General features: G+C 43.1%; 1 long non-coding RNA gene across 2 annotated transcripts in view; it reads left to right on the top strand.

Moving 5' to 3' along the window:
• Positions 1-21,247, top strand: part of LOC138418818 (uncharacterized) — a 102,122-nt gene that overhangs the window by 41,041 nt on the left and 39,834 nt on the right. The gene's annotated exons all lie outside the window — the stretch shown is intronic.

The following is a 21,247-nucleotide window of genomic DNA, read 5'->3' as shown; positions in this document are numbered from 1 at the left end:
TACTCTCTAGTTGTAGTGCACAGGTATCTCACTGAAGTGGCTTCTCTTGTTGCAGAGAAGGGCTCTCGATGCACAGGCTTCAGTAGTGGGGGCTTGTGAGCTCAGTAGTTGTGGCACATGAGCTTAGTTGCTCTGCAGCATGTGGAATCTCCTGGACCAGGGATTGAACCTGTATCTCCTGCACTGGCAGGCAAATTCTTTACTACTGGACCACCAGTGAAGTCCTCTATGCCCTTTCCTCACCCGCTCCCCCTTTTCTAACTTATTGTGCTAATTAGGACTTCCAATCTGGTGCAGCATAGGGGTGATGAGAGTGAACATCCTTGCATTGTTGCATATATGAGGGAAGAAAGCTTTAGCACTTTCACCATCACATACGATGTTAGCTATAGGTTTTCTGTGGACACTATCAGGATGAGGAAGTTTCCTGTTCTGGTTTGCTGAGTTTCTAATCTTGATGGATATTGACTCTTCTCAAATGCCTTTTTTGTATCGATTGATCGTGTGGTTTTCCTTTTTTTTAGACAGTTCATATAGTGGATTACATTGATTTTCTAATATTGAACAAACTTTGCATTCTCGGGAGAAACTCCAGTGGGTGATGCTGTATTCGATTTATATACTTCTGTTTTTGATTTTCTATTATTTCTTTGAGAATTTTCATATCTACATTCATAACAGATATTGATCTGTAATCATTGGTACATTTTTTTTCTGATTTTAGTATCATGATAATGCTGGCTTAATGAAATGATTTTGGAAATATTTCCTCTAATTTTTTCTTTTACTGGAAGAGCTATTTTCTGTTTGGTGATGATGTATATTTTCATTTCCTTGATTGTAGTAATGGTTTCATGGGTGTATACATATGTCAAAACTTACCAACCTGTATACTTGAAATATCTATAGTCTTGTGAATTATACCTCAATAAATCCCCCCCAAATTAGTAAAGAGTAATAAGGTAATTTCTGAAAGAAAGGTGATATTAAAGGGAAGATTACATTTCTTTCTTTAGGGCTTAAGAAACTAAATGCTTGGATATTGGACATCCAGGTGAAGACTACAGCTCTGAGTTTCCCTGACCCCAGATTGTAAATGATTCATACTGTATTTAAAAAACACAGACACTGACTCAATATTCCAGATACATTAAAAAAATTATTTATCTATTTATTTTGGCCACACTGCTCGGCATGTGGGATCTTCATTCCCTGACCAGGAACTGAACCTGTGCCTGCTGTGGTGGAAGCTTGGAGTCCTAACCACTGGACCACCAGGGAAGTCCCTCCAGATATGTTTCAAGAACAATGCAGCCAGCTTTAAACCTGAGTAACTCTCAGTCCTCTCAATCAACACAGATAATAGCAATTCCAGCTGTAACTGGACACATTGAGAAGCACATGGACTCTGTAAATGTACCAGAGGGGAGAGAAGAATTTTGTCCGTCTCAGCTTTTTCATTTGTTTTGTGTTAACAGGGAGGAATCTTTCCTAACATAACATCAAATCATGGAATGTTGTCCACAGACAATACCTGAGGCCAGATAAAATCGGACTAGCAGGTTTTGTGCTCAACGTGGCAATCACATAGACACTCTCATCTTGGCATTTCATTAGATTGATTGAAAGTCGGTCAGATTCATACCAATGCATTTCTCCGACTGCCATTTTAATTTTTTTCTTCTCATTATTGATGCTCAATTTTCATAAAATCACAGATGTATTTGTTCAGTTTTCGTATATCACAGATATATTATTCCTCTAGACTAGAGTTAAGGTGGCATACACGGGTGGTCCTCAATCCTGAAATTCTCATTTTATTGAGGCACTTGGCCACCCATAGTAAAGACTGCATTTTCCAGGTTCTCTGAGAGGAAGCCAGAGGCCATGTGATTAAATTCTGGCAAATTCAATGGGAGCAGAATAGGTGTGTGTGTGTGTGTGTGTGTGTGTGTGTGAGATACTTAGGTTGTGGTACTGACCCTCAACCTAAATAATGTAGTCAATCCACCTTACAGTTCTTCTGGTGCATGGGTTTGGGTCATAAAGTATCATACATTGTGGGGAATAAATTGTGGGGATAAAAACACAAAATATCTGTGTTCTTTTTAGATTTCGGTATAAGATGGTCCATAATAATTTTTTTTTTAAGAGAAAGCAAAAAGACTGGTAAGATTATTCATCTCAACCATTAGGAATTTTCACAAAGCTTTATTTCTTTGAGGTGTAGTTGATTTACAATGTTGTGTTACTTTAAAAAAATTTATTCATTTATTTATATAGTTTGCTGACTCTATGCTCTGCGAGAGCTTTCTCAAGTGTGTGGGTTTCTCATTGCAGTGACTTCTCTTGTTCTGGAGCACAAGCTGTAGGGCATGTGGGCTCAGTAGTTCTGTCTTGCTGGCTCTAGAGTGCAGGCTCAGCAGTTGTGGCACATGAGTTTAATTGCCTTGTGACATGTGGGATCTTCTTGAACCAGGGACCAAACCTGTGTCCCAAGGTGAATTCTTAACCACTGTTCCACCAGGGAAGCCTGTGGTGTTAGTTTCTGCTATACAACAAAGAGGTACAGTTTATATATATATATATATATATGTTTATATATGTGTATATATATATACCTATACATATAATATTTATATTCTTTTTCATATTCTTTTCCATTATAGGTTATTACAAGATATTGAATATAGTCCCCTGTGCTATATTATATGTTATATATATTATAACAAGTAGGACCTTATTGTTTATCTATTTCATGTGTAGTAGCTTATATATGCTGATACCAAACTCTTGATTTATCCTTCCCCACCTCTTCTCCCCTTTTGTAACTCTAAGTTTGTTTTCTATGTCTGTGGGTCTCTTTCTGTTTCATAAATTAGTTTACTTGTATCATATTTTAGATTCCACATATAAATGATGTCACATGATATTTTGTCTTTGTTTGGATTACTTCACTTAGTTTGACAATCTCTAGGTCCTGGCAATGGCAACCCACTCCAGTCCCTCTCCAGTACTCTTGCCTGGAAAATCCCATGGATGGAGGAGCCTGGTAGCCTGCAGTCCATGGGGTCACTAGGAGTCGGACACAACTGAGCGACTTCACTTTCACTTTTCACTCTCATGCATTGGAGAAGGAAATGGCAACCCACTCCAGTGTTCTTGCCTGGAGAATCCCAGGGACGGGGGAGCCTGGTGGGCTGCTGTCTCTGGGGTCGCACAGAGTTGGACACGACTGAATGGACTTAGCAGCAGCAGCAGGTCCATCCATGTTGCTCCAAATTGTATTCTTTCACTCCTTTATTATGAGTGTGTAGTATTCCGTTTTGTGTGTGTGTGTGTGTGTGTGTGTGTGTGTGTGTGTGTGTGTGTATATATATATATATATATATGTAACTTCTTTTTTAGTCATTCATATGTCAGTGAACATTTAGGTTGTTTCCATATCCTGGATATTGCAAAGAATGCCACTATGAACATAGGGGTGCATGTATGTTTTCAAATTAGAGTTTTGTCTGAGTATATGACCCGGAGTGGGATTGCTGGATCATATGGTAACTCTATTCTTAGTTTTTTAAGAAACCTCCATACTGTTTTCCATAGTGGCTGTACCAATTTACATTCCCACCAACAGTATACGAGGGTTCCCTTTGTTTCCCACCCTCTCCAGCGTTTATTGTTTGTAGATTTTAATAATGGCTACTCTGACTGGTGTGTGATGCTTACTTATTGTAGTTTAGATTTGCATTTCTCTGACAGTTAGCTATGTTGAGCATCTTTTCACATGCCTATTAGCCATCTGTATGTCTTTGAGAAATGTCTATTTAGGTCTTCTGACCATTTTTGTTTGGGTTGTTGGTTGTTAGTTTTATTCTTATTGAGTTACATGAGCTATTTGTATATTTTGGAAATTAAGCCCTTGTCAGTTGCATTGATTTGCATTTTCTCCCTGTCTGTAGATTGTCTTTTATGTTTTGTTTATGGTTTTCTTTGCTGTACAAAAGCTTATAAGTTTGGTTAGGTACCATTTGCTTATTTTTGCTTTTATTTCTATTGCCTTCAGAGACTGATCTAAGAAAACTGCTCCAATTTATGTCAGAGAATGTTTTGCCTATGTTCTCTGTTTTATGGTGCCCTGCCTTTATTTAAGTCTTTAAGCTGTTTTGAGTTTATTTTTGTATATGGTGTGAAAGAGTACTTTAACTTCATTGATTTACATGTGGCTGTCCAGTTTTCCCAGCACCACTTGCTGAAGAGACTGTCTTTTCTCCATTGTATATTCCTGACTCCTTTGTCAAAGATTAATTGACTGTAGGTATGTGACTTTATTTCTGAGCTCTCTATTCTGTTCCATTGATCCATATGTCTGTCTTTTGTGCCAACACCATGCTATTTTGATTACCATAGCTTTGTTGTATTGTGTGACTTCCAGAAGGGCTATGCCTCCAGCTTTGTTCTTTTTCCTCAGAACTGCTTTGGCAATTCTAGGTCATTTATGGTCGTTTAATTAGGGTTATTTGTTCTAATTCTGTGAAAAACATCATGAGTAATTTGATAGGGATCAAATTAATTTGTAGTAATATTTGTTTGGTTTATGGGCTTCCCTGGTGGCTCAGAGGTTAAAGCGTCTGCCTGCAATGTGGGAGACCTGGGTTCAATCCCTGGGTCGGGAAGATCCCCTGGAGAAGGAAATGACAACCCACTCCAGTATTCTTGCCTGGAGAATCCCATGGACGGAGGAGCCTGGTGGGCTACAGTCCATGGGGTCACAAAGAGTCAGACACGACTGAGTGACTTCACTTTCACTTTCACTTTCTTTTGTTTGGTTTGGCGAGTATGGCCATTTTAACAATCATGATTTTTCCAGTATAAGAGCATGGTTTACCTTTCTAATATATGGAAATAATCTAAATGCCCATAACAGATGAATAGATAAAGAAGTTGTATGTATGTGTGCAGTGGAACACTACTCAGCCATAAGAAAGAATGAAAGAATGCTAGCAATGTGGATGGACCTAGAGATTATCATACAAAATGAAGTAAGTCTGAAAGAGAAAGGCAAATACCATATAATATCACTTATATGTGAAATCTAAAATATGACACAAATAAACACATCTGTGAGACAGAAACAAGACTCACAGAGACAGAGAACACATTTGTGGTTGCCAAGGGAAAAGGGGCTGGGGAGGGATGGATTGGAAATTTGGGATTAGCAGATGCAAACTATTACATACAGAATGGAAAAACAACAAGATCCTACTGTATAGCACAGGGAACTATAGTCAATGTCTTGTGATAACCACAATGCAAAAGAATACAAAAAAGAATTATATATATATATGTGTATATATATATATATATATATATACACATATATATATGTATGTATATATCACTGACTGATGTTGAAGCTGAACCTCCTTTGGGCACCTGATATGAAGAGCCGACTCCTTGGAAAAGACCCTGATGCTGGGAAAGATTGAAGGCAGGAGGAGAAGGGGACAACAGAGGATGAGATGGTTGGATGACATCATTGACTCAATGGACATGAGTTTGAGCAAGCTCTGGGGGTTGGTGATGGACAGGGAAGCCTGGTGTGCTGCCGTCCATGGGGTCGCAAAGAGTCAGACATGACTGAGCGACTGAACAACAACCAAGACGTTAATACAACATTGTAAATCAACTATACTTCAAGAAAATAATTTTTTAAGAAAGGAAAAGAAATGAGAAAACACAAGACCCTAATTTGCTAGGTGGAAACTGTAGCTCATGAGAGGGAACATGTGATAAGTGTCACCTGCAGTAGGAGGGTGCTACTTCTCTTCTAGAGGTTGGATGATTGAGTCTGGCACAAACAAAACCCAGTAAAAGTATTTTACCAATTAACAATTTTTTTTCCACAAGGGGAGGCACATAAGTGAGATCTTACGTATTTCTGTTAAGGAGTAGCTAATATAATTTTCTTTTTTTAAGAATATATTTTTCTACAGATGATCTTGAATCAGTCTCTTACCTGCAACTGTGTCCTCAGCCCCATCATGTCATAATTTCTCCTTTGTATAGATAAAGAGACACATCGCTTTGACTGATCATGTTTTCCGGTCCATGGCATATCTGCTGCCACATAAGAACTCGAATGAGTCCCTCTCCAGGTAAAGGCTGCCTGTCTGATGGGGAAAGAGGACGCAGACTGGCTGTGAACACTAGGGGGAAGCCCCCGTAGTTCAGAAGTCCTGCTGGTTTGGTTGGTGCTCTACATCTCAGGGAGAGGCCTCTTTTGCCTTTTCCTGTTGCCAGGAGAGGTCCTCGAGTCCAGCCCAGGTGTGTTCAGGCAAGTGTAAAGCTGGCTATGCTGTGAAGCTGCTGAGCATTGTCATGCCAAGGGGAAAAATCAAACCAGAAAGAAAGCCTCGATCACCTTCACTCTGCAGGAGGGGCAGCTGTGTCTGTCACACTGCAATCAACCATTTTAACAAGCACTTTCACAGTAGTTATTATAAGCTAGGTTCTGTGAACTCTGTGAACTCACTTAATCCCCAAAACATCTATGAGGGGTCTATCATTGTACAGTTGGGGAAACTGAGGCAAAGTCAGGTTCATTAGCTTCAGCACCAGGTCCTGACTCGGGATTTGAATGCAGGCTGGCAGACAGTTCCCATACTGGCAGGCAACTGGAATGCTTGCCTAGAGCTGGAGCACCAACCAGGCCAAGCAGCATTAGTCCCACTCAAGGCACTTTCTTCTCTTCCCTCCCTTCACTCTTGCTAATGCAGAAAATCCTCACCTCAGGAGCTAAGACAATGCCATAAGCTATTTGATCCAGATCCTGGGATGGGTGGCTGAAAGAAGTGTTGCAGCCACCTTGGAGGTGGGATATTACTTTCCTTGGGGAGATCACGAGTCCCAGCCTCTTATCTATGTCACTAGAAGGGCTAAAAGTTCTTCTCAAGGACAGGGAGGTGGGTGGGAGGCCCTGGAGAACCTTGAACCTGCCAGTCCTGCTCCTGGTCCATGACCACAACTGCAATGGAAAATGATCAAGAACAAGGTGATGGAAATGCAGATGGCAGAACAGGCCTCGAAGCAGAGGGTGGTGGGAGAGCTGACCAGGGCTCAGATCACATCTCCCTGGATGCTGGCTCTCTGGGTCTGTGGGTTGAGGGGAGGGGTGGGGAGGAAGAAGCTCATGGGGGTCAGTGACAGTGGTTGGGCAGGGCTGCCACCTAGAGCTGTTTCGGTTTTGTACCCATTGCCCATGACCTGTCCTGGCAGGGGAGTACATGGGAGCTGCTTCACTTGCCCAGGTGAATGGGCACTTCTTCTGACTCACACAAGGGCTCCCCAGAGGCTAGTGTTCACCTGGAGGCTGGGCTGAAGTGGGTGGGGCTGTGCTGGGCATTTGGAGAGAGATGAGGCAAGCCAGGATGCCGGGGGTGGAAAGCTGACCAGGGCAGCAGAGGAGCCTGTGTGATCCTCAGCCAGAAGCTACCCTGAATTTTCAACATCTGTGGAGCCCGTGTGTCCTTGTGGGCTGCTGGCTTCTCGGCCACCATCTGGACATGCTGCAGCTTGGCCGTGTAGGGTCTGGGAAGGTTCTGTGCATCTGTGGCGGCTTCGTCCATAGGCAAGACAGGCCAAGGCTCAAGGGACTGCTTTCCTGCTCAGTTGAGGCTGTAGGTTTGGTTCCTTTAGTTCCTCTCTCCATGAATTTCTTTGCCTCATACTGTATAAATCTTCAATATCCTCTCTTCTAGCCTTTCCACTCACAAACTGCCACATAGGGTTGTGTAGCCACAGATACATTCCTTCCTTAAAAAGACACACATACAGGTCCGTGCAGAAACCAGGTCTGCCCCTACTTTATAGTTCCTATTTGTAATTCTGAAAGCATGTCCCCAGGATTCAGAGAGGTGTTCTAGGCAGAACTGTTTCCCCTTCACGTTCATATGTTGAAGCTGTAGCCTCTAGTACCTCTGATTGTGACTGATTTGGATATATGGCCTTTAGGGAAAGTGAAAGTCACTCAGTTGTGTTCAACTCTTTGCCACCCCATAGACTGTACAGTCCTTAAAGAGATAATTAACTTAAAATGTAGTTATTAGGGTGGACCTGAATGCAGAATGATTGATGTCCTTAAAAGAAGAGTCTATTATACAGAGTGAAGTAAGTCAGAAAGACAAAGATAAATATTGTATACTAACGCATATATATAGAATCTAGAAAGATGGTACTGATGAATTTATTTGCAGGGCAGCAGTGGAGAAACAGACATGGAGAACAGATTTATGGACCTGGGGTGGGGCAGAAAGAGGGTGAGAGGTATGGAGAGAGTAACATGGAAACTTACAAAATAGATAGTCAATGGGAATTTGCTGTATGACTCAGGGAACTCAAAGAGGGGCTCTGTGACAATCTAGAAGGGTAGGATGGGGAGGGAGATAGGAGGGAGGTTCAGAAGGAAGGGTACATGGGTGTCTATAGCTGATTCTTGTTTATGTTTGACAGAAAACAACACAATTCTGTAAAGCAATTATCCTTCAATTAAAAAATTAATAAAAATTTTTAAAAAAGGAGATTAGGATACAGACATCACAGAGACAGCCATGTGAGGACACAGCTAGCAGGTGGCCTTCTATAAGCCCAGGTGCGAGCCTGCTGGCACCTTGATCTTGGACTTCTAGTGTCTGAAATTGTGAGAAAATGACCATCTGTTGTTTGAGCCTCTTGATCTGTGTTTTTTTTTTTTTTCCTTGCAGCCCTAGCAAGCTAACACAAGAGGTGTACCTATTCCTGGATGATTTCTGGTGGATACCTTATAGCTGCTACAAGAACTTTGGGGTAAACTTAGGCAGAAATATCCAGGTACATAACAGAAAAATAAGACACCTCCCAAGACAGTGACAAAATCTCTCCAAACATCTTAGCTAGAAAAGCCTGCAAGATGCATCTTCTTATATATTAATCTCAGGGAATTCCTTAATGGCATTGTATATGAAGCTCTTCTTCAGCTCCTAGGAAATCCCAGTTGACTCACTAACAGCCTCACAAAGAGCCATAGTACTTTCCATTGACCTTTGATGCTACCTGGCACAATTTCCCTGTTGCCCCACAACGACCTCCTGTAAGATGTTCCCTTTACTGTAATATGCCTGCCAAGGCCTCAGGGATCAAGACCATCCCCATGGAAAAGAAATGCAAAAACCCAAAATGGCTGTCTGGGGAGGCCTTACAAATAGCTGTGAAAAGAAGAGAAGCAAAAAGCAAAGGAGAAAAGGAAAGATATAAACATCTGAATTCAGAGTTCCAAAGAATAGCAAGAAGAGATAAGAAAGCCTTCCTCAGCGATCAATGCAAAGAAATAGAGGAAAACAACAGAATGGGGAAGACTAGAGATCTCTTCAAGGAAATTAGAGATACCAAGGGAACATTTCATGCAAAGATGGGCTTGATAAAGGACAGAAATGGTATGGACCTAACAGAAGCAGAAGGTATTAAGAAGAGGTAGCAAGAATACACAGAAGAACTGTACAAAAAAGATCTTCATGACCAAGATAATCACGATGGTATGATCACTCACCTAGAGCAAGACATCCTGGAGTCAGGTGGGCCTTAGAAAGCATCACTACGAACAAAGCTAGTGGAGGTGATGGAATTCCAGTTGAGCTACTTGAAATCCTGAAAGATGATGCTGTGAAAGTGCTGCACTCAATATGCCAGCAAATTTGGAAAACTCAGCAAAGGCCACAGGACTGGAAAAGGTCAGTTTTCATCCCAATCCCAAAGAAAGGCAATGCCAAAGAATGCTTAAACTACTGCACAGTTGTACTCATCTCACATGCTAGTAAAGTAATGCTCAAAATTCTCCAAGCTAGGCTTCAGCAATATGTGAACTGTGAACTTCCAGATGTTTAAGCTTGCTTTAGAAAAGGCAGAGGAACCAGAGATCAAATTGCCAACATCCGCTGGATCATCAAAAAAGCAAGAGAGTTCCAGAAAAACATCTATTTCTGCTTTATTGACTATGCCAAAGCCTTTGACTGTGTGGATCACAATAAATTGTGGAAAATTCTTCAAGAGATGAGAATACCAGACCACCTGACCTGCCTCTTGAAAAACCTATATGCAGCTCAGGAAGCAAGAGTTAGAACTGGACATGGAACAACAGACTGGTTCCAAATAGGAAAGGGAGTATGTCAAGGCTGTATATCGTCACCCTGCTTATTTAACTTATATGCAGAGTACATCATGAGAAACCCTGGGCTGGAAGAAGCACAAGCTGGAATCAAGATTGCTGGGAGAAATAACAATAACCTCAGATATGCAGATGACACCACCCTTATGGCAGAAAGTGAAGAGGAACTAAAAAGCCTCTTGATGAAAGTGAAAGAGGAGAGGGAAAAAGTTGGCTTAAAGCTCAACATTCAGAAAACTAAGATCATGGCATCTGGTCCCATCACTTCATGGCAAATAGATGGGGAAACAGTGGAAACAGTGTCAGACTTTATTTTGGGGGGCTCAAAAATCACTGCAGAGGGTGACTGTACCCATGAAATTAAAAGATGCTTACTCCTTGGAAGAAAAGTTATGACCAACCTAGACAGCATATTAAAAAGCAGAGATATTACTTTGCCAACAAAGTTCTGTCTAGTCAAGGATATGGTTTTTCCAGTGGTCATGTATAGATGTGAGAGTTGGACTGTGAAGAAAGCTGAGTGCCGAAGAATTGATGCTTTTGAACTGTGGTGTTGGAGAAGACTCTTGAGAGTCCCTTGGACTGCAAAGAGTTCCAACCAGTCCATTCTAAAGGAGATCAGCCCTGGGTGTTCTTTGGAAGGAATGATGCTAAAGCTGAAACTCCAGTACTTTGGCCACCTCATGTGAAGAGTTGACTCATTGGAAAAGACTGATGCTGAGAGGGATTGGGGGCAGGAGGAGGAGGGGATGACAGAGGATGAGATGGCTGGATCGCATCACCAACTTGATGGACAGGAGTCTGAGTAAACTCCGGGAGTTGGTGATGGACAGGGTGGCCTGGCGTGCTGCGATTCATGGGGTTGCAAAGACTGAGTGACTGAACTGAACTGAACTGAACTGAAGGCCACACAGCCTGACTTGATCCCTGCTCACAGTCTTCACACTGACATCCTTGACTTGCTAAACCAAACAGGAACAAGTGAGTCCCGGTAAAACATCCCCAGAGCCTCCCTAACACCATCAGTAACCTCTGAGTTTTGCACACCAATCAAACATCTCTGGCAGCTATAGTCTTTGCAATCCAGAGTTACCCCTGACTGTTACCCTCTATGAATGCTCTCCACTGATCATTCAGAACACCCCCAGTGACCATCTAGTTTGTACTTTCCTTTTTTTAAAAAAAAATTATTATTGTTATTTTAAAATTAATTTTTGGCTGTGCTGGGTCGTTGTTGTTGCATGCAGGCTTTCTCTAGCTGTGGCAAGTTGGGGCTACTCTGCTGTAGCGCATGGACTTCTCATTTCAGTGGCTTCTCTTGTTGCAGAGCACAGGCTCTAGGCATGTGGGCTCAGTAGTTGCAGCTTTCAGGCTCTAGAGCACAGGTTCAATAGTTGTGTCACAGAGGTTTTGTTGCCCCACGGCATGTGGAACCTTCCTAGGTCAGGGATCAAACCTATTTCCCCAGGATTGCAACATGGATTCTTAACCACTGGACCACCAGAGAACTAATTTAAATTTCTTTTAAATATTTATTTATTTGGCTGCATTGGGTCTTAGTAGTGGCACTTGAGATCTTTGCTGCATCATTTGGGATCTTTCATTGCAGCTCATGGACTAAGTTGTGGCCTACGGGCTCAGTAGTTGTGTGTGAGCTTAGTTGCTCCATGGGATGTGGAATCTTAGTTCCCCAAATAGGGATCAAACCCGTATCCCCTGCATTGGAAGATGAATTCTTAGCCACTGGACCGCCAAGGAAGTCCTAGATTGTACTTTTTCTTTAAAAAGGCCACTGACCTTCAGTAACAGCCCTCATTGAGCCAGTTTAACTGCCCACCTGCCCCGATATAGCCAGTCTTTCCTGATATGGCCCCTCTGTCCCAGTATGACTGCTTTGTCCTATTATACCCTCTCTCTCCTCCGTAACCCCAAGTGTTTTGATTTTCCCCACAATGTCCTTCCAATCCTTCCTCACTGTCATGAACTAGACTCCTTAAATGCTGCTGGATCCCCTGTCTGCTCTGATAACATTTTTTTCCTGTCCTCTTCCATCCACGGATGTCCCAGTACTCCCTTCTCAATAGAGCCTGTTGTCTGCATCACCTCTGTCATGCTCTGTTTCTCCAAGGGGCTCCCCCATCACTGCACCTGTGTATCTGTCCCAGAATAACAGCTTCCATGCCCTAGCAGTTGTGCACAAGGTTAAAATCACCCCAAAGGAAAGCTTCTGTCCACCCTACCTCTGGGCCAGCCCTCTGCCTAGGATCCTGATTGGCCCACATCTCTTGAGGGTGTGGCTCTTTAGTGCCAGTCTTCACCTAGTTCTTGGACTTGCCCTGGAATATGCAGCATCCAGGCCTATTTCTACATTCCTGAGGCTCCAGCTTCTGAATGTCAGAGTACAGAGCTGAGTCAAGGATGTTGGTGGGTGTCTGAAGGAGAGTGAACTTCAGGATGGCCTTCTGATTTGAGAGTGTCCAGGTCTGGAGGTGCCTAAGCTGACTCCTGTTTTACAAAAGTGACTAGGTCCAGAGGTCACTAAGCTCTGGGCTTCCCTGGTGGCTCAGTTGGTAAAGAGTCTGCCCGCAGTGCAGAAGACCTGAATTTGATCCCTGGGTCGGGAAGATACCCTGGAAAAGGAAATGGCAGCCCACTTCAGTATTCTTGCCTGAGATATCCCAGAGATGGAGAAGCCTGGGGGGCTACAGTCCATGGGGTCATAAGAGCTGGACATGACATAGCAAATAAATCACCACAGATCTGGAGGTACCCAAGTGCCCCAAGCTGACCCCTGTTTCACAAGGGTGTCCAGGTCCAGAGGTCCCCGAGCTCTGGGTTCGTCAGTTATCAGGGTTCAGAGGTGCCTGAATTAATCCATTTTTGAGGGTATCTGTTGGGTCACAACCTCAGGAGCTTCCTATGTGAAATTTGAACCTGGCCCCCCTACCCAGCCCCCACCCCCACCCCATAGATGGAGGACAGGCTGAAGAAAGAGGCAGGCCACTCCAGACTGTGGAGTGGAAATTTTGTTTGTTTGTTTTGGCCATTGTGCTCAGCATGTGGGATATTAGTTCCCTGACCAGGGATCAAACCTGCCAATCCCATACTGGAAGCACCCTGTCTTAACCACTGGACCACCAGGGAAGTCCGGTGGAAGTTTTGATAGGCAAAGAAACTTCCATACCAGGCTGGTTCTGGGCAGCTGCAGGACGAGTAGGTCTCTGCAGCTGCCTCCCAGAATCCTAAAAGTTTATCTATTTTTATTTTAGAAAAGTAACTTTATTTATTTATGTAGGCTGTGCTGGGTCTTCGTTGCTGTGTGGGCTTCTCGTTACGGTCATTTCTCTTGCTGCAGCGCATGGGCTGTAGGGCGCATGGGTTTCACTAGTTGCGGCTCCTAGGCTCTAGAGCACAGGTTCCATAGTTGTGGTGCACAGGTTAGTTGCTCCGCAGCATGTGGGATCCTCCCCAGTGAGGGATCGAACTTGTGCCTCCTGCATTGGCAGGTAGGTTCTTTACCACTGAACCACCAGGGAAGCCTTCTTAAAAGTTTAAATAGAGACCCTAACTGGGTTCAGTCACGTATTCAGTCCTGATGGCCTCAACAACACCTTATTCTCCCAAGGCTACCATCCTTGGAAAGGTTCCCACTGTAGCAGCAGTGGGCAAAGTATATATTCCTAGGACAGAAGAGGGGGTAAAGAGCTTCTAATTGCCCAAGTCTATTTTGGAGTTGACCTGGTGGTCACATCCTCTTGATGACTTTCTCCAACAGTGGCCTGCTCTGGAGGGGTCTGTGTTCTGTGGCTGCATTCTGTGGCCCTCTTGTTATAAGGTGTCTGGGTCCAGTGGTATTTACATTCTGGGTTACCTTCTGCTCCTGAAGGGGACTAGGTACAAAGGATGAGGACAGACCTGCAAAAGAGACTGTGAAAGAGCTGCCAGCATTTAGGAGGACAATGGAGAGTGTTTTCCCAGAAACCAGGTGAAAAATATATTGGACTGGCCAAAATGATCATTCAGGTTTTTCCATTATATCTTACATCTTATAGAAAAACCCGAATGATCACTTTGGCCAATCCAATTTCTGCAGATGGAGGGAGATCAGCTGGACCAACTGAGAGACCCAAAAGGTGTGTCCTGGAAGGTGAAGAGCTGGAAACATTTACAGAGGGAACGAAGGACTACTACACACTCAAACAACAACTCTGCACCATCAAGCGTTCAGTTCAGTTCAGTTCCATCATTCAGTCATGTCCGACTCTTTGCAACCCCATGAACTGCATCACGCCAGGCTTTCCTGTCCATCACCAACTCCCAGAGTTTGGTCAAACTCATGTCCATCAAGTCAGTGATGCCATCCTCTGTCATCCCCTTCTCCTCCTGTCTTCAATCTTTCTCAGCATCAGGGTCTTTTCAAATGAGTCAGTTCTTCCCATCAGGTAGCCAAAGTATTGGAGCTTCAGCTGCAGCACCAGTCCTTCCAAAGAACATTCAGGACTAATTTTCTTTAGGGGTAACTGGTTGGACCTGCTTGCTGTCCAAGGTACTCTCAAGAATCTTCTCCAACACTGCAGTTCAAAAGCATAAATTCTCTGGTGCTCACCTTTCTTTATGATCCAATTCTCACATCCATACATAACTACTGGAAAAACCATAGCTTTGACTAGACAGACTTTTGTTGGCAAAGTAGGGTGTCTCTCCTTTTTAATATGCTGTCGAGGGTTGTCATAGCTTTTCTTTCAAGGGGCAAGCATCTTTTAATTTCATGGCTGCAGTCACCATCTACAGTAATTTTGGAACCCCCAAAATAAAGCCTGTCACTGTTACCATTGTTTCCCCAACTATTTGCCATGAAGTGATGGAACTGGATGCCATGATCACAGTTTTTTGAAAGTTGAGTTTTAAGCCAGCATTTTCACTCTCCTCTTTCACTTTCATCAAGAGGCTCTTTAGTTCCTCTTCATTTTCTGCCAGGAGGGTGGTGTCATCTGCATATCTGAGGTTATTGATATTTCTCCCTCCTTGATTCCAGCTTGTGCTTCATCCAGCCCAGTATTTCGCATGATATACTCCACATATAAGTTAAATAAGTAGGGTGACAATATACAGCCTTGATGTACTCCTTTCCCAATTTGGAACCAGTCTGTTGTTCCATGTCCAGTTCTAACTGTTGCTTCTTGACCTGCATACAGATTTCTCATGAGGCAGGTAAGGTGATCTGGTATTCTCATCTCTTGAATTTTCCACAGTTTGTCATGATCTACACAGTCAAAGGCTTTGGCATAGCCAATAAAGCAGAAGTAAATGTTTTTCTTGAACTCTTGCTTTTTCTATGATCCAACGAATTTTGGCAATTTGATCTCTGGTTCCTCTGCCTTTTCTAAATCCAGCTTGAACAACTGAAAGTTCTAAGTTCAGGTACTGTTGAAGCCTGGCTTGGAGAATTTTGAGCATTACTTTGCTGGCGTGTGAGATGAGTGCAATTGTGCAGTAGTTTGAACATTCTTTGGTATTGTGTTTCTTAGGGATTGGAATGAAAACTGACTTTTCCAGTCCTGTGGCCACGACTGAGTTTTCCAAATTTGCTGACATATTGAGTTCAGCACTTTCACAGCATCCTCTTTTAGGATTTGCAATAGCTCAGCTGGAATTCCATCACCTCCACTAGTTTTGTTCATAGTGATGCTTCCTAAGGCCCACTTGACTTGGCATTCCAGGATGTCTGGCTCTAGGTGACTGATTACACCATTGTGGTTATCTGGGCCATGAAAATCTTCTTTTTTTTTGTATAGTTCTTCTGTGTATTCTTGCCACCTGTTCTTCAAATCTGCTTCTGTTAGGTCTATACCATTTCTGTCCTTTATTGTGCCCATCTTTGCATGAAATGTTCCCTTGGTATCTATTTTTCTTGAAGAGATCTCTAGTCTTTCCCATTCTATTGTTTTCCTCCATTTCTTTGCATTGTTCACTTAGGAAGGCTTTCTTAGCTCTCCTTGCTATTCTTGGGCACTCTGCATTCAGAATGGTATATCTTTCTTTTTCTCCTTTGCCTTTAGCTACTCTTCTTTTCTCAGCTATTTGTAAGGCCTCCTCAGACAACCATTTTGCCTTTTTGCATTTCTTTTTCTTGGGGATGGTATTGGTCACCATCCCCTGTACAACATCATTGAACCTCTGTCCATAGTTCTTCAGGCACTGTCTATCAGATCTAATCCCTTGAATCTATTTGTCGCTTCCACTGTATAATCATAAGGGATTTGATTTAGGTCATACCTGAATGGTCTAGTGGTTTCCCCTACTTTCTTCAATTTAAGTCTGAATTTTGCAATAAGGATTTCTTGATCTGAGCTATAGTCAGCTCCCGGTCTTGTTTTTGCTGACCATATAGAGCTTCTCCATCTTCAGCTGCAAAGAATATAATCAATCTGATTTTGGTATTGACCATGTAGTAATGTCCAAGTATAGACTCATCTCTTGTGTTGTTGGAAGAGAGTGTTTGCTATGACCAGTGTGTTCTCTTGGAAAAACTCTGTTAGCCTTTGCCCTGCCTCATTTTGTACTCCAAGGCCAAACTTGCCTGTTATTCCAGGTATCTCTTGACTTCTTACTTTTGCATTCCAGTCCCCTATGATGAAAAGGACATCTTTTTTTTTTTTTTTTTTTGATGGTAGTTCTAGAAGGTCTTGTAGGTCTTCATAGAACCATTCAACTCCAGCATCTTCAGCATTAGTGGTTGGGGCATAAACTTGGATTACTCTGATATTGAGTGGTTTGCCTTGGAAACGAACAGAGATCACTGTCATTTTTGAGACTGCACCCAAGTACTGCATTTTGGACTCTTTTGTTGACTATGAGGGCTACTCCATTTCTTCTAAGGAATTCTTGCCCACAGTAGTAGATATAATGGTCATCTGAGTTAAATTTGCCCATTCTGGTCCATTTTAGTTTACTAATTCCTAGAATGTGAATGCTCACTCTTTCCATCTGCTGTTTGACCACTTCCAATTTACCTTGATTCATGGGCCTAACATTCCAGGTTCCTATGCAATATTGTTCTTTATGGCATCAGACTTGACTTCCATCACCAGTCACATCCACAGCTGGGCATTGTTTTCGCTTTGGCTCTGTCTCCATTCTTTCTGGAGTTATTTCTCCGCTCTTCTCCAGTAGCATATTGGGCACCTACCGACCTGGGGAGTTCATCTTTTAGTGTCATATCTTTTTGCCTTTTCATACTGTTCATGGGGTTCTCAGGGCAAGAATACTGAAGCTGTTTGCCATTCCCTTCTCCAGTGGACCACATTCTGTCGGAACTCTCCATCATGACCCATCTGTCTTGGGTGGCCCTACGTGGCATGGCTCATAGTTCCATTGAGTTAGACAAGGCTGTGGTCCAGGTGATCAGCTTGATTAGTTTCTATGATTGTGATTTTCATTCTGTCTGCCCTCTGATGGGTAAGGATAAGAGGCTTATGGAAGCTTCCTGATGGGAGAGACTGACTGTGGGGGAATCTGGGTCTTGTTCTGATGGGTGGGGCCTTGCTCAGTAAACCTTTAATCCAATTTTTTGTTGATGGGAGCTGTGTTCCCTTGCTATTGTTTGGCCTGAGGCAGTAATGGTGGTAATGGCGACCTCCTTCAAAAGGACTCATGCCTGCACTGCTGTATTCAGTGCCCCTGAACGTGTAGCAGCCACTGTTGACCCATGCCTCCGCTGGAGACTCCTGGACACTCCCAGGCAAGTCTGGCTCAGTCTGTTGTGGGGACATTGCTTCTTTCTCCTGGGTCCTGGTGCATACAAGGTTTTGTTTGTGCCCTCCAAGATTCTGTTTCCCCAGTCCTGTGGAAGTTCTGTAGTGAAATGCCACTGGCCTCCAAAGTCAAATTCCCGGGGGTTCTCAGTCTCTTTGCTGGATCCCCAGGTTGGGAAATCTGTTGTGGGCCCTAGAGAATTTCTTTGGTATAATTGTTCTGCAATTTGTAGGTTGTCTGCTTGGTGGCTCTATGGTGGGGCTAATGGCAACCTCCTCCAAGAGGGCTTATGCCACACGCAGCGTGTCCCAAGTCTGCTGCAGTCAGAACCCCTATCCCCGTGGCAGGCCACTGCTGAGCTAGGCCTCCTCAGGAGACACTCAAACACTCAAAAGCAGGCCTGGCTCAGTCTCTGTGGGGTCTCTGGGTCCCAGTGTGCACAAGGTTTTGTTTGAGCCCTCTGAGCATCTCTGGCAGGTATGGGGTTTGATTCTAAATGTGATTTCACCCTTCATATCATCTTGTTGGGGCTTCTCCTTTGCCCTTGGACATGGGGTATCTCTTTTTGGTTTAATCCAACATTCTCCTGTCGATGGATATTCAGCAGCGAGTTGCATTTTTGGCGTTCCCTCAGGAGAAGATGAGCGTGTCTACTCTGTCATCTTGTCTCGAAATGCGTGTGTGTACCTGCATCTATGAAGTCAAAGTGCAAAATACACACAGGATGGATTTATAGCAAGAGGAGTTCTGTGGTTTCTTCCAGACATGGAGGGAGGGAAGAATAGAATAGAGAAGGGCAGGACATGAGCTTAATTTATACCAGCAACATTTTATTTCTAAGAAAAAAAGATCTGATGCAAATATAGAAAATGTTTGCAACTGTTAAATCCAGATGGTACATGGGGGTCTGTCAGACTCTTTCTATACAGTCTGTAAATTTGAAAACTTTTTCCAAATAAAGTCAGAAGTTAATTTTTTTTAAAGTGAAGAACATTCTGGTGTTTTTGTGGAGGGTGGACCAGAGGAAGAGACAGACCATGGCATGGACCAGGGCAGATGATGACAAGGCTGAGTCATACCAGGGGGCTCGTGGGAGAGATCTTTTGTTCAGCAATATGTCTCCTGTGCCTGGCACAACAACAGATACACAATAAAAGTTCGCTGAATGAAAGAACAACTCATAGCCCTGCCTTCCTTGTTGGTCTGTGGATTTCCTGAGGGCAAGGTTGAGGTCTGTCTTGGTCACTGCTGTGTCTCCTACATCATCCGTCACAGAGCCAGATGTGGAGGGAGCTGGAGGTCCTACAGGTGGGTGGCTGTATGTCTGTAAAATATTCCTGTGAGCATATCTGTGAGAACCAGTGCTGGGTTTCCTCTTCAGGAAAGGTGGAAATGGGGGATATCTTTGGGACTTTCATAAGCACCTAGAAGGATTCTCACCAGGAGGAGGAGAGCACCCCCCCTATTTTGGAGAGTGGGAGATGAGTGACATTACTTACTGCCACATTGGGTTCCTTTGTGTTCCTTGAATTGCCAAGCTCATTCCAGCTTATGGGCCTTTCCACTTGCTATTCCCACTCTGTGGGAACTCTGTTCTCACAGCTCTTGGAACAGCTGTCCCACTTTGGCTTCTGTATCTCAGCCCAAGGAGCATCTTAGAAAGGTGTGCATTGGGTGTCCAGTCTGGGACGACATTTCCCAGATGCCTTTGCATTCACATGAGGCCATGAGACTAGTTCTGCCCCATGTACTGAGAGCAAATGTGATAGCTGGTTCTTTAGGGTTAAAGCTTTATGAAAATTTTTTTTACCCTGCTTTATTGAGGTATAATTGACAAAACTGTAATATATTTAAAGGGTACAACATAGTGATCTAATGTGCATATACTTTGTGGTGTTATTACCACAGTCAGTTAACTAATAGGGCTTGCCTGGTGGCTCAGTGGTAAAGAACCTGCTTGCCAATGCAGGAGACACGTGTTCGACCCTGAAACACATGTGGGAGATCCTCTGGAGAAGGTGACCCACTCCAATATTCTTGCGTGAGAAATCTCATGGACAGGTAGAGCCTGGTGGGCTATAGTCATGGGGTTTTAAAGAGTCAGACATGGCTTAGGAACTAAGCAACAAGTTAATTAACACATCTATTACCTCTATAGTTGTCTCTGGTGAGGATACTTACTTTCTTAGCAAGTGTTAGTACTGATATATATAATGGTACTGTTAACCATAGTCATCATGTTACATTTTACATCCTCAGACCTCATTCATCTTACAACTGAAAGTCTGGATACTTTTACCAGTCTGTCTCCATTTCCTCCATCACCCAGCTCCTGGAAAACACTATTCAACTTTCTGTTTCTGTGAGTTTGGCTTTTTCAGATTCCACAGAAGTGATATCATACATTGTGTTTCTCTGTCTGACTTATCTCACTTATCATAATGCCCTCAAGTTCCATTCATGTTGTGGCAAATGGCAGGATTCATATTTCTCACTAATTTCTCAAATTAATAATTTTTATTTGTATATTGCCCACTAGCCCAGTTGTGAAGTAGTTATCTGTTTTTGATATCTCCAGTCTGTCATCGACTGATCCTTTTGGTCTACACCTTGTTAAATAAGACAAGACTCTTGATCATATACTTGGATGTGATGATGTCAGATTGCTATTTCTAAGCACCTCCTAGCAATTTCAGTACTTACCGTGTTGCACACCATTAGCAGGCCATTAGCAGTTGGTGGGCCAGTACTGGCACTGCTTTAGCTTATTACCCTGTTTTATTTTCTCCAAAATTACAGCATTTTCCATTCACTGTAATTATCTTGTTTATTTAAAGATCTTTTTGTTTATGATTTTCTTCCCACTAGGATGTAAGCTCCATCAGAAAGGTGTCTTGTTTATCTTGCTCTTGAAGGTTTCCTAGTTCCCAGCACAGTATCTGGTAGATCATGGACGCCCCCACAGTATTGCTGAATAATGATTAAATCACAAGCATTGGTGTTGGTGGGGAGAGGAGGCAACCAAAGCTGTTATAGAAGCTCTCTACAATCCTAATTTGACCCTAATTTTAACCAGTTCACTGATAGATGTTTGACTCCCTGGTTTTCTGGTAGGCCCCAGGTTAGGTCCAGCCTTTTATAACCCATTTCCCTATGTTCCCCCATTAGAGATAAAACCATGCTGGAGTGTCACTGTCTGGTTAACGGTTCTGAGGGGATGGGGCTGAATCTGTAGTGATGACTGCTGTGTCCTGAGAGTCATGCAGCTCAGCCAAGTCCCTTGGTTGGCATAAGCAG

This window comes from Ovis canadensis, chromosome 14 (genome assembly GCF_042477335.2).
Source record: "Ovis canadensis isolate MfBH-ARS-UI-01 breed Bighorn chromosome 14, ARS-UI_OviCan_v2, whole genome shotgun sequence".
Classification (NCBI taxonomy): domain Eukaryota; kingdom Metazoa; phylum Chordata; class Mammalia; order Artiodactyla; family Bovidae; genus Ovis; species Ovis canadensis.
Note: the sequence above shows the minus strand (reverse complement) of the source record. Positions and strands in the feature narration are given on the sequence as shown.